Source organism: Pinus tabuliformis, chromosome Q (genome assembly GCF_031772625.1).
Source record: "Pinus tabuliformis cultivar Carrire ecotype Pingquan chromosome Q, CPIR1, whole genome shotgun sequence".
Lineage (NCBI taxonomy): Eukaryota > Viridiplantae > Streptophyta > Pinopsida > Pinales > Pinaceae > Pinus > Pinus tabuliformis.
This window is the reverse complement of record NC_142296.1, coordinates 437,270,315-437,282,954: the sequence shown is the minus strand read 5'-3', so window position 1 is coordinate 437,282,954 and position 12,640 is coordinate 437,270,315.

Below are 12,640 nucleotides of genomic sequence, written 5' to 3'. Positions count from 1 at the left end.
AAGAAAGACCATTTCCCTCTACCTTTCATAGATCAAGTGTTGGATGGACTGGCAGGAAAGAAGTTCTTCTCTTTCCTGGATGGGTTTAGCGGGTACAATCAAATCCAAATCAGCCCGGAAGACCAAGATAAGACCACCTTCACTTGTCCTTGGGGTACCTTTGCCTACCGAGTCCTTCCCTTTGGGCTATGCAATGCTCCTGCTACTTTTCAGAGAGCTGTCTTGAGCATCTTCTCGGAGTTGGTCCATGATGCAGTGGAAATATACATGGATGACTTTACTCCTTATGGGGCCAACTTCCAGGAAGCATTGTCCAACTTGGGAAAAGTCCTAGCCAAATGTATTGAGATGAACCTGTCCCTCAGTCCTGAAAAATGTGAATTCCTGATGACTGAAGGGACCGTGCTAGGCCATACCATTTCTTCCCAAGGATTGCAGGTGGATCCTAACAAAATTGCTCTCATCAAGAGGGTTCCACCTCCTCAAAAAGTAAGGGATGTCCGGAGTTTCTTGGGATTAGCAGGATACTACCGGAGATTCATTAAAGATTTCAGCAAGTTAGCCTCACCATTGTTTGGCCTATTGGCAAAAGATGTGGAGTTTAAGTGGACTGACGATTGTCAGAAGAGTTTGAATGAGTTAAAGGACAAGTTGGTGTCAGCACCAATCTTGAGAGGTCCAAACTGGGCCCTACCTTTCCACATCCACACTGATGCCTCGAACAAAGCCATAGGTGCAGCCTTAGGACAAGTTGAGCAAAAGCTTCCATATGCCATTTACTTCGTTAGCAAAAACTTGTCCAAAGCAGAACTGAATTACACTGTAACCGAGAAAGAGTTCTTAGCTGTAGTCCATGCACTAAACAAGTTCCGTCATTATATCACTGGATATCAAACATTTGTACATACTGACCATGCTGCTATTAGATATTTGATGAATAAACCAGATGTGAATGCTCGTATTATTAGATGGTTACTTTTATTGCAGCAGTTTGATCTAACCATTGTTGATAAACCAGGTAGAGAAAATGTTGTTGCTGACTTCTTGTCTAGATTGGATTTGTCTGCAGATGAAGATGGGACGGTGGATGACCAGATGCCTGATGAGCATCTATTTGCTATCTCAGTACTCTCTCCATGGTTTGCTGATATAGCAAACTACCTTGTTTCGGCTCAGTTCCCTCCGCACCTCTCTTCAAAAGAGAAGAGCAGAATCATCAGAAAAAGTGCCTCATTTACTTGGATTGGGGGCAACCTGTTCAAGCTTGGCCCCGATCAGATCTTAAGGCGTTGTGTAAGGGAGGAGGAAGTCTTTGATATCCTCCTCACTTGTCATGATGGGCCTTGTGGAGGGCATTTTGCAGCAAAGAGAACTGCCTTCAAGATCCTGCAGGCAGGCTACTATTGGCCCACACTTCATCAAGATGTCAGAAGATATGTCAGTCAGTGTGACCAATGCCAAAGAATGGGGAAACCGACCCAAAGGGATGAGATGCCTCTCCAACCTCAAGTGACTCTTGAGCCATTTGAGAAGTGGGGCATGGACTTTGTGGGTCCAATCAATCCCTCTTCGAGGCAAAGATCCTACATCATTGTGTGTACTGACTATTTGACAAAGTGGGCAGAGACCAAAGCAATCAAAGCAGCAACAGAAGAGAAAGTGGCCGAGTTCCTAAGAGAGAACATCTTCTACAAGTTTGGCTACCCAAGAGAGCTGGTGACCGATCAAGGGAGCCAGTTCACATCCAACTTGGTTGAAGATCTCCTAGCTCATCACAAGATCAAGCATAGGACTTCCACTCCCTATCATCCTCAAGAAAATGGGCAGGTGGAAGTCACCAATAGAGCATTAGAGGGGATCTTGACCAAAGTGGTGAGCAGCAGCAGAAAAGATTGGGCAGATCGCCTGGTTGAGGCCACATGGGCTTACAACACCACTTGGAAGACCACCACCGGCTTCACACCTTATGAGCTGGTCTATGGGAAGAAAGCTTTGCTGTCCATTGAGTTTGAGTACAACACCTTGAGGATGGCAGCTCAGCTGGATCTAGATCTCAGCCATGCACAACAAGAAAGGCTACTGCAGCTGAATGGACTGGATGAGCACCGCATGCAGGCCCTCCTTCACTCAGAAGTGGTCCAACTTCAGAGAAAGGTGTGGCATGACCAACATCTCCATGACAAGCAATTTCAGCCGAGAGATTGGGCTTTGTTGTATGATTCCAGATACAAAGATTTCAAGGGGAAGTTGAGAACCAGATGGCTAGGACCATATACAGTGGAGAAATGCCATGACAATGGATCTGTCCTCATTCGAACCATTGATGAGGAAGCCATTCCCATGCTTGTCAATGGGCATCGATTGAAGATCTACAGGAGACCTCTCTCAAGACAAGAGTTTATCAAAACTATGGAGAAATCTGTATTGGTCATAGAGAAGGGTTCTGCCTCTGCCTCTGGCACACCCTGAAAGAAGATCTGAAAAAAAAAAAAAAAAAAAAAAAAAAAAAAAAAAAAAAAAAAAATAAAGATCCTTGGGTGAAAACCTCTCCGAGGCGCCCAAGGCAGGTAGTAGGGGTGAAAACCTCATTGAGGCGCTCCTATTGCTTTTGTTTAAAAAAAAAAAAAAAAAAAAAAGGAAAAAGTTGAAAAAGATCCTTGAGTGAAAACCTCTCTGAGGCGCTCAGGGCAGATGGCATGGGTGAAAACCTCCTTGAGGCGCCCCTACTATCTTTCAAAAAAAAGAAAAAAGAAAAAACAAAAGAAAAAACAATATCCATAAGTTATTTGCATGCAGATTGCAGGTGTTCTATGGAGGAGAGGAAGCCTCTCAACTCAAGGTCAAAGGTCCTTATCATGCAGCCAGGACACCTCACCAGCACCTCCTCCAAGAGTGCTTATGTTCTTCAAGGTATGTGCACTTTCAATTATAAATTGAGTCTCCTACAGGAAGACACAGATTTTCTACAGGAAGGTGCCAGTTTCTACAGGAAGGTGCAAATTTCTACAGGAAGAGTTGCCTGTCTACAGGAAGCTCTGTATTTCTACAGGAAACTTCCTGTAGAAGCTCAGAACGGCCCAGAATGCGTTTCATGAACAGATCTGATGACCACGGGTTGGTGTGGATGCATGCAAGCCTCTTTTGGGCCCATGCATGACGCTGTTACCTTGCTCCACCACCTGTGTCGACATGCGGCCAAGTCCCTGCACCAACAAAGGAAACCGATGAGTTCTCGCGGGAAAGCCATTTCCAAAGGTAACAAATGACGAGATCTCATACCATATGCATCAAGAGAGCTGGGATCGTGATCGAGAAGCCAGAACCGCCATCGTGCAGCATGCACCCAAGGAGAAAGGACTATGATGAGACCCCTCGCGGGGATCCTGTAACAGTTCAACCTGCTCGAGTGAATACCGTCCACAGCACCACCATCCGAGATGAAACGCGGGCGCATGCAAGCAAAACCATCCACTCCAGCGTTGGCAGCCTGTAACCCCGAGCTTTTGGGTCTGTGTAAGCCGCGTGCAGCAGGTAGATCCGTCGTCCAAAAACTGAAAATCGTGTGCATACGCGCGCAGGTAAGTGTCTCAACCTTCCTTCCATCAAATCGCATGAGTATTACTTTGATTTGTTTGCATGGCGTAGAAATGAATGGTTGAGTGGCCGTAAGGCCAGTTGACTGGCCACGTCGGCTAGTTATGGTATAGTTGGATGATCGGGTGGCAGCCACGACACAGAAAACGCGCAGCACGCACGTGAAGATAGTCCCGTCAACGGAGAACCGAGTTTAACCGAAAAGGGCGGCGGCAGATCTGTGGGAATGAATGCAGCAGCGAGTGAATATGCAGGCAAATGATGGGTGACGTCGCCCAACGGTCCGGCGGGGACAGCTCACCCCCCGCGCCACGAGCTGCGTCGATTCAAAATCTAATCGGCTAGATTATGCGCATGTATTCATCAACCTCCACTTCAAAACTCGAGTGGCTCTTCTGATTTCCTCGGCACGTTGATACGCCAAGCTTTCGGCTACCAGAACACCGGTGAAGCGCACCTCAACCGCAGTCCAATTGCAGTCCTCCCCGAAGTTTGCACACTGCTCCTACAGGAACAGTTTCTACAGGAACGCAGTCCTACAGGAAGCAGTCTCTACAGGAACGCAGTCTTCTACAGGAACGCGGGTGTTCACGTAAAAAAAAGGTGGCCGAGTAACGAGGTAACCCTGGACTCCTCATGCAATTGATCATTTAAGGTGGTAGGATTGTCAGTTACTGTCTGGGTAAATGAGGAAGTAGACAAATTGCTGTCTGTGTGCCCATACTGCAATTCTATAGGATTGTTGAGTGGTTAGACTGTGTTGTAAAATTTTTGTGGGTTATACGCATTGTTCTGCACTGTGTCACCGAAACTAAACTCTCTTCCACCATCACCACCTCCGGTTAAGAAAATTGTGCCATCATGCCGGGTGGATTTATCAGGCGAGAGCCCACTGATTCAACCACACTGAGGAGAAATCAGGCAGTGGTAGAGCTCTTTACACAAGCACAGTGGATGTCTTTTTGTGAAAAGTTGCAGGGGTACGATGAGGAAGTGGTCGAGGAATTCTTGCAGGCCCTGAGGCCAAAATCCAAGGTGCTGGCCATAGTCAATTTCAGAGGCCTAAGCCTCAAGATCACCCCGGAGTCTATTAGTAGAATCACTGAGCTTCCTATGGGTCTCCCGTGGGATAAAGAAGAACGAAAGCTAAGCCAGCAAGCCAAGAAAGAGTTCTTCCCACCTGAAGAATCATTCACAGAGGACAAAAATGGGGTGAGAAGGACAAGCCTGTTGCCACCATGGAATGAAGTCAGCTTGCAAATCATGAAATATATCACCTGTGAGGGTCGTTACAGCATCGTGTATGCATATCATTTCAGGCTGCTCACCGAATTAAGACACCGGATCAATCTTCCTGTAGAGCAGAAATTAAGCATTCCTTATTTCCTGTTACAATCCTTGATTGAGTGCGCTACAAAGTTCAAAGATGGTATACCAGATCAAGTCGCACACCATGGGCTTATCAAATTGCTTGTGGAGGATGCACTGCACTCATATAAAGTTCCCCTCTCCTGGGAGTCATTTAGGAATCTAACATGAGATGGGGACATAAAAATGCTAGTCGAAGCTAGTGGCTCCTCCAGCGGTGAAGAACAAGAAGCAGAGGCCGAGGAAAAGAAGGAAACTAGCCCAAGTACCCCGACTACCATGCAAGAGAAGCGGCACGAAGAAAAAGATGCTGAAGAAAAAGCTGACTCCCCCATCCTGTCAGCGAGGGAAATAAGGTCAAAGAGCAGAAGGGACAAAGTTGGGGCAGGCCACGTCAGCCCAATTACCTCTCCAGCACTCACAAGCAAACAAAAAGATAAAACCCCTGCAGCAAAGCGAGCGAAAGTGAAGACACCCGTCACTACAGGAAAGGAGAAGCAGGCTTCTACAGGAAGCCCGAAAACAGCTTCTACAGGAAGCACAAAAGCACAGAAACAAGCTTCTACAGGAAGCCATGCAAAATCAAAATCAAAGGAGCAGAGGGTGGATGTTCTGGCCAGGGAGGCAGCGGCTGTATTAGCTGGCCTCAGTACGCCACCTAAGCCAAAAGGAAAGAGGAAGAGGGACCCTCCTCTCTACTTCAAAGCCCGGAGAAGTGTTCGGATAAAAACAGGGAAACCACAGACGCAGTCCAGCAGCCCAATTGTCATCGAAGACACCTATGCTTCTCCCAAAGAAAAATCACCCTCAAAGATTACAGTTACCTACGAAAAGGGAAGTCCAAAGAAGAACACATGGCAAGAAAGGTTAGATCTGTTGGATGAAAAAACCCGGCTACAGGAAGCCGAAAATGTCCTACAGGATACTTTGGCTCGGCTACAGGAAACCGAACAAAGAGAAGGGGAAGGACCCTCGTCACCGAAGAAGGGTGAGCTAGCACCTCCTGGAGAGGAAGAAAGAGAACATATCCCTGAAACTAGCCCTTCACCGAATCTGAACTCCTACTACACCTTCTTGGAGGCGGGAAAGATCATACCGCAAAAATTTATTGTACCTCTATTTTTTTGAACTAGAGAAAGAAAGAGTCCGTTCCCACACATGGATGCAGATCGCTAAATCAAAGGGTGTGGCAGACATAGGCCCTTTACAAGATCAACTCAGGGAGGTCAGGAGTGAATTCACCATGGCAAAACATGTGGCTAGTTGCCAACATGCGCTTCTACAGGAAGAAAACCAGAAGTTGAAATTGCAGCTACAGGAGCTAAGGGCAGGGGTAGGAACCTCCTCCAAGGACACCACAAATGAGCAGCAAGGAAAACAAGAGCTGACCACCCATCTTGAGGGGCCAATTACACTTCTACAGGAAACAAGACAGCAGGGCCAAATTGAAACACAAGCTCTGAAAGAGCAGCTGAAACAAAAGGAAACACAATTGGCCTGCATGGCCAGTTGGGCCATGGAAGCCCTGCAGTGCAGACATCCTGCAAAGTCTTATGGGTTGTACTTAAAGGATCAGTGGCTACAGTTCCAGATAAACACATTAGCACAAAGAGGTATTGCACAAGTCCATAACCCACAACAATTTGCCGAATTATGCAATACTAGCTCAGCAGAAGACAAAGCCAAGCTAGCAGAATTCTACATCCACAATCTGGTTTTGCCTAATGAAGTCTCTTGGGATCCCAATATCGCCTTGGGTGATATGCAGTTGATGGCCTTCGCTTCATGGCTAAATCATGAGGATCAGAGAGCAACTGAAGAAAAATCGGTCATGAGCCGAGAAGTGAGTGAGCCACTGTACATTCGAGCAGAACCAGAGGATCCGGTTGCTCTCATCTCAGCCCGCCAACAGTTGTCTAATGATCCCACAGCTTCCTTGAGATTTATGGACCAGCAGGCCCAAGCAATAGCCCACTTTGAAGACATGGAAAGATTATTGGGAGAAACTGCTGCCCAGGCATGTGCACGCAGGTGGCATACTTTGGCACATAGTTTGAAGATCCGAGAATACCATACCCCAACCCGGATGAGGGAAGCATTAGCAAAAGTGAAACTTTACAAGAAATCCATGCAAAGACTTCAGGCCAGCTGGATTGGCCTTAAACTCAGCCCCCCATTGCTGCTAGGATTGGCTGAAGGAAGTACAGAGAAAGATGACAATGCACAATGGGAAGAGGTGGACAAAACAGCCGGGTTTCATATCAACAAAGAAGACATCACCACAGAAGCTTGGGATGTAAGGGGAGCAGTGACAGCCATGAAGGATGAGGATCTTGACTGAGTTGCTCAAGGATGAGCAAATGGTTCAGCTGGGGGGTGATGATGAGCCCCAATTTTGGTACAATTTGGGCTCATTTTGGCCTATTCTACCTGCTCAAACCATTCATTTTTTTATTTCTTATGCATGCATTTCTTAGTTTATTCATGTTGTTTGTAGGAAGAAGGGTAGGCACTCTATCTACGTGACTAATGCATTATGATTCCAGGTTTTGGCATTAAAAGGGAGCAAAAGACAACGAAAAAGGAGACAAGGAGACAATGAGGTGGCACTGCTGGTTTTTAGGAGAGGATGTCCACGGTCTTGGGACATTCCTCGTGATTCCCACCAAGAACTCCGAGCTCCAATCCATCTCCCCTCCGAGCTTAGAAGTAGCCAGCTGTTCTATAGGAACAACAGCTACAACTGTTCTACAGGAACAGCAATTATGACTGTCCTACAGGATCAGCAGTTAAACTCTAGTTGGACAGCCGAGCTCCTAAAATCAAGGACACTTGTTGGATCATTGTTTTGCATAAGTATAGAGGCCGTAGCCTTTGATAGGTTGTTGAAACTTTCGCATTACTATTGTAATTTTGAGCACAGCTCGGTGTTAGTTCTTGTTGTAAGCCAGTTTTGGCATAACATCAGATTATGAATAAAGAAGGCAGATTTTGATCTAGCTCTGAGTTTTCTTAAGGAGACTATAGCTCTCAAGTTAGGGCCCAACCTGAGAGCCATAGATCCCCTCTGCTGTAGTGTTGTTTGCATTTCGTTTCAGCACTCTGAGTTTTCATTTTCTCATGCAATTTGAATTACAGGTTGTTGAATTAGTCTTTTTCATGAGTTTAGATAGGATTTGCTTATGGTAAATTTGTTTCCAGTTGCTTAGGTTAGCAGAGGATAGATATAATCTATTGGAGCTCCAGCAAAAAGGTTGTTAAGGCTCACTACCATCTCCCTTAGAGATTGGGGTGCAGTCCATAACTAACCACCAAAAATACGCATTTCTTTACTTGATGATTGCTGCAATACAGTCACGGTTATGTTAGATGCTTCCATATCATTCACACCTGCACCACACACCTTCATCACCGCTTCATACACATTTCTCTTCACGTTTTGGATTGCTGTTCATTGAATTTATACGCACAGGTAGTTTAGGTTAATGCATTTTCGGTTTGGTGACAGTCATAAGCATTTGTTTCATTTACACTGCTCTCTCTCGTTCCATTACCTCATTCTCCATCTTGATCACGCATGCAAACACATCTTTGACCTCTGTTCCGCTCTGTTTTCTCCCACAGTCTTTCACTCCTCACGTACTTCCATTCTCTAGCCCTTTTGTTGACCTAACCCTCTATCTTCCAACCTACTTCCTACACTCATTTCCCATCCTATTCCTCCACTTCTGAGCCATCACCAGCCTTATTCCTACCTTACACATCTCCCCCTACCATTCCATCACTTCAAACACTCACGGTAGGTCATCCTGTAGCAATTCATAGACATCCTGTAGAAATCTCTGCGTATCCTGTAGGATCCCCTGCAGACATCCTGTAGGAGGCCACTCACTCGGTTGCTGAGCTTCTGAATGCGAGGAACCTCTGTGGATGGATGCTAAGGATCCCTAGGGACCTCTCCTAGCCTCCCCAACCTGTCCCATGCTTTCCTTCCTTCTCCATCCCATTTGCACAACCAAACCCTAATTAGCACACAATCACAATCATTCCATACACTTAAAGGAAAAATACAAAAACATGTCTTTTATGATGCAAGCAGCTTAGATCCATGCATTTTCACTTATTAGAGGTAACAGCAGCATTGGTAGAAGTTTCATTCATATTCTTTGCATTATAGAGGTTAGACTAGTTAAATTAGGGTTTCCTAGGTTTACATGCTTTGATTCGCTTTCAGTTCATTTTTTGTCAAGTAAAGTAGCTTCCCTTTGAGAATAGCTTTCGTCCATCAATTAGCAAGCTTCTTCTGAGAGCCTATAGAAGTTGGCTTGAGCCCTAGCGGACTTGTGCCAGCTGACCAAGTGACAGCTGCGACAAGAGCTAGTACTTGTGCATATAGCACCGTCGCTTCCAAGTTTGTACGAACTACCGGGTTGATAAAATGAGAGACAGGAAGCCCCAGGAGTTGTAGCATTCTTGCTCCAATACTGGAGCTCACCACTTCCCTGGCACGCATCTCAGCAGCTACCCCATCCTGCAGTTGGTAGAGGGTTTCGCAAGGCAGAGCGGTCAAATTCAACTCCCAACTTCGCATGTCCCCCTCGGCTTTGACTAGGACAACGCTTGTTGGCAACACTAAACTATTCATTGTGTGACTACGTACTGTCTGCTCGGCTACGGTTATATCATCTGTGAGGTTTGGTAACATCCCTCCCGAGGGTCGCAACTGTAATGCCTGTAGCTGTGCTCTGGGCTCCCCCAACACAGTTTTCTGCTCTATCATCAGCTCTTCTAATGCACCGACAGCGACATTGCGCACTGGTTCGCTGCTGTCAAGAAATTCTTTCTCCAAGTCTTTGTTGTTTGTGACTTCTTGCGTGCATGTGGCGATTCCTTGCTACTCGGCCTTTTTCCTTGGGGCGAGTTTGTGGTAAATTCTGTGCGTTCTTGTGTCTCTGATTCCTTCTGCATGTCTTTTTCTGAGGACATTCCCTGATCCTCCGTGATTTTGTCGACAAGTACTTCCTGGGTCACCTCTTGCAGTGAAGCAGCCTTTTGTCCCTGACGTGTCCTTTCCGCCAGTTTAGTGAGTCACAGCTGGATTTCCTTCTTTCGCTACTGTGCTACCATCCTTTCTAATGCAGCCATGTATGGGGTGCACCATTCCAGAGGCCATGCTACCAATACCTCGTAAATTGCATCATTTGTGGCAATGAACGGGAGCTTGACCCATGTTCGCTTTGGATCCTTCTGCACCCAGATATATAGGTTGTGCATGTCTACTTTGAACTCAGCCGTGCTTAGCAACCTGTTGTAGACTATTGGGGACATCTGCGGTCTGCGAGTGATCCATGTCTAGATACTCGCTTCCATGAATATCCAAAATACCTTGATCTCCCAGACCCTCGTGGCGTCCTTCGTAGCCTAGAGCGAAGTAAACCGCACTGCTTCAGGTAGGGTGTGCTCAATGCTGGGAAACTGGCTACCCTGCGGAAATTCTCCTGCAACTAGAAGGATTGATAGTAGAAACCATGCATAATGGAAAGTCTTACCTTTTTCCTGTGCTTCCTTACAATTTGTCAGAAATTTGTCGCATAAGAACCGCACCCAGTTGAAATGGACCCCTTCTGCACATTGCTCTGCAAGCGCAATAATAGGGGTTGGCACCTCATCTACGCATCATTTTCTCATGAGTTTACTGGCTAGTATCTAGGTGGTGACTCGCACCTCTCGGTCGTTGATGCTCACTATTACATACCCACGCTTTCCTTTTTCCAGCTTATATTTAGCCTTCATTATCTCTACAAGACCCACATCACTACTTGTTCCGGCTATGTTGTGGGGTCGTTCCCTTTAATCGGCAGGTGAGTAATCCGGTGTACTAAATCGGCTGTGATCGAAATCGGCTCTTCCAACTAGAGATACCCATCATGTACCAGACAAAGTAACTGTCGAATCACAAAAATGGTGATGGCCGCGCGGTGATAGTGGGGTATCCACCTCAGATGAAGTAAGCTCGCCTTTTCCATGCCCAGTAACCATTTCCACAATAGTAATTTGTCTGTGGCCAATTGGGGGAACTTGTCACTGTCCGCTAGATCCCAATCTTTGAACTTGATACTCGGTACTCGACCCAGCAGCAAACCGTCAAACCTTATCTCATTCGGAAGAAGCAGGGTTTGTAGCATACTCTTTGCAGCATCCAGGTCCTTTGGTATCTTTGTCGTGTCGTTCCATGGAGAGGCATATGGGGGTAATGGAAGTATTTGGAAAGCATCTTCTTCGTCCTCATCCTGTGCTTCAATCTGAGCGATCAGGGCTTACAAGTCTTTGTTGTCCTCGTCGGGTTCAGTGGTGATTGCTTTGCCCTTCTCGGCTATTGACCTTTTGCTGAATCTTGCTGATATCCTAACTGGCCCGATCATCTGCTTGCTTTTCTGGGGCCACGGTGTGCATGGGGACTTTGAAACCTTCGGGGCCACAGCCACTTCATCTGGCTCCTCCTGGGTTGGATGTAGCTCTTCCGCAAACCGTGCTCGGGTTCTAGCCATGGTACTCATGGGAGGCCTACTGATTTGTACCGGCTCAAATCTCAAATCTCCTAGTGTTGTGCAAGGGTTTTTAGATGAACGCGTATATTTGAATGGAACCCTTCCCTCCTGTTTCAATTTATTCATATCTTCTGAGTGGCAGATCTTTCCATATCTAGCTCAGGGTTCCTATCTTAATGACCCACCACCTGCTCCTCTCTGCCATAACCTGAACCTCTTTTCATGAATAGTGATTTCAACGGTCACCTCCCAGCCTTTCCACATGGCAGCGCAGCACTTTCGGCACGACCACGATTTTGCAGATCGACTGGCCCTACATGGAATCCTTTTTCCGTGCAGGCCTCCTGCAAACTTGTTTATAGTCCCATGCCTCCTTTCAGCTGCTTGGGGCATTGAGACTGTGTGTTCCACAGCTAGTCAGGTGGTCGCACCCCAAGTGTGAGTTTTCCCCTTCCCTTCTAGCCTGGGCTGCGAGCACCGTTCGCGTGCCTTTGTCTCTGTTATCCCATCGGGCGCTTTTGTAGATGGTACACTTCTTCGTTGGTGCAGTCGCAGCCATGATAGCAGGGTCACTGCTCGTTCTAGTGCCAAGCTTGACTTGGCTAGGCCTAGTTCCCTTATTTGCAAATTTGTGCTGCCCACTTGTGCGACACCGACTTTTATTTTGCTGATATGTTCCTCCAACATTGTGATTTCCTCTTCAGTCATTCTCGTTCTTCCTTGATTGCGCGAAGCCTGCTGGTGCCGCACTGAATAGCTTCCTACAACCACTGAATTTCTTTGCCCAGGACCTCGTGAACTGTGGGTTTGGTAGTCTAAGGAGTTACTTCTATTACCTTCGTCCCTCTCCTTTTTCTATCGAGTTTAGAGTCCCATCGAACCCTTGGTATCTGCATATTCTTGTTGGGTGGTCATATCAGACGGATGCTGGTCCTTCTCCCCCCGATTTTTGTACTAGCTTTGTCACGATCAGTGGGTAGAATACCTCGCTGTGGCATCTGCAGATTCTTGATTCTTAATCGGTTCGACGCATACATCCTATATGCCTGTATCCTACACCGCTGACGAATTCTCCCCCCTCTTTGTCCTCCAACGCGTACGTGCACCTGCCTTCTACATCCGCACCACGT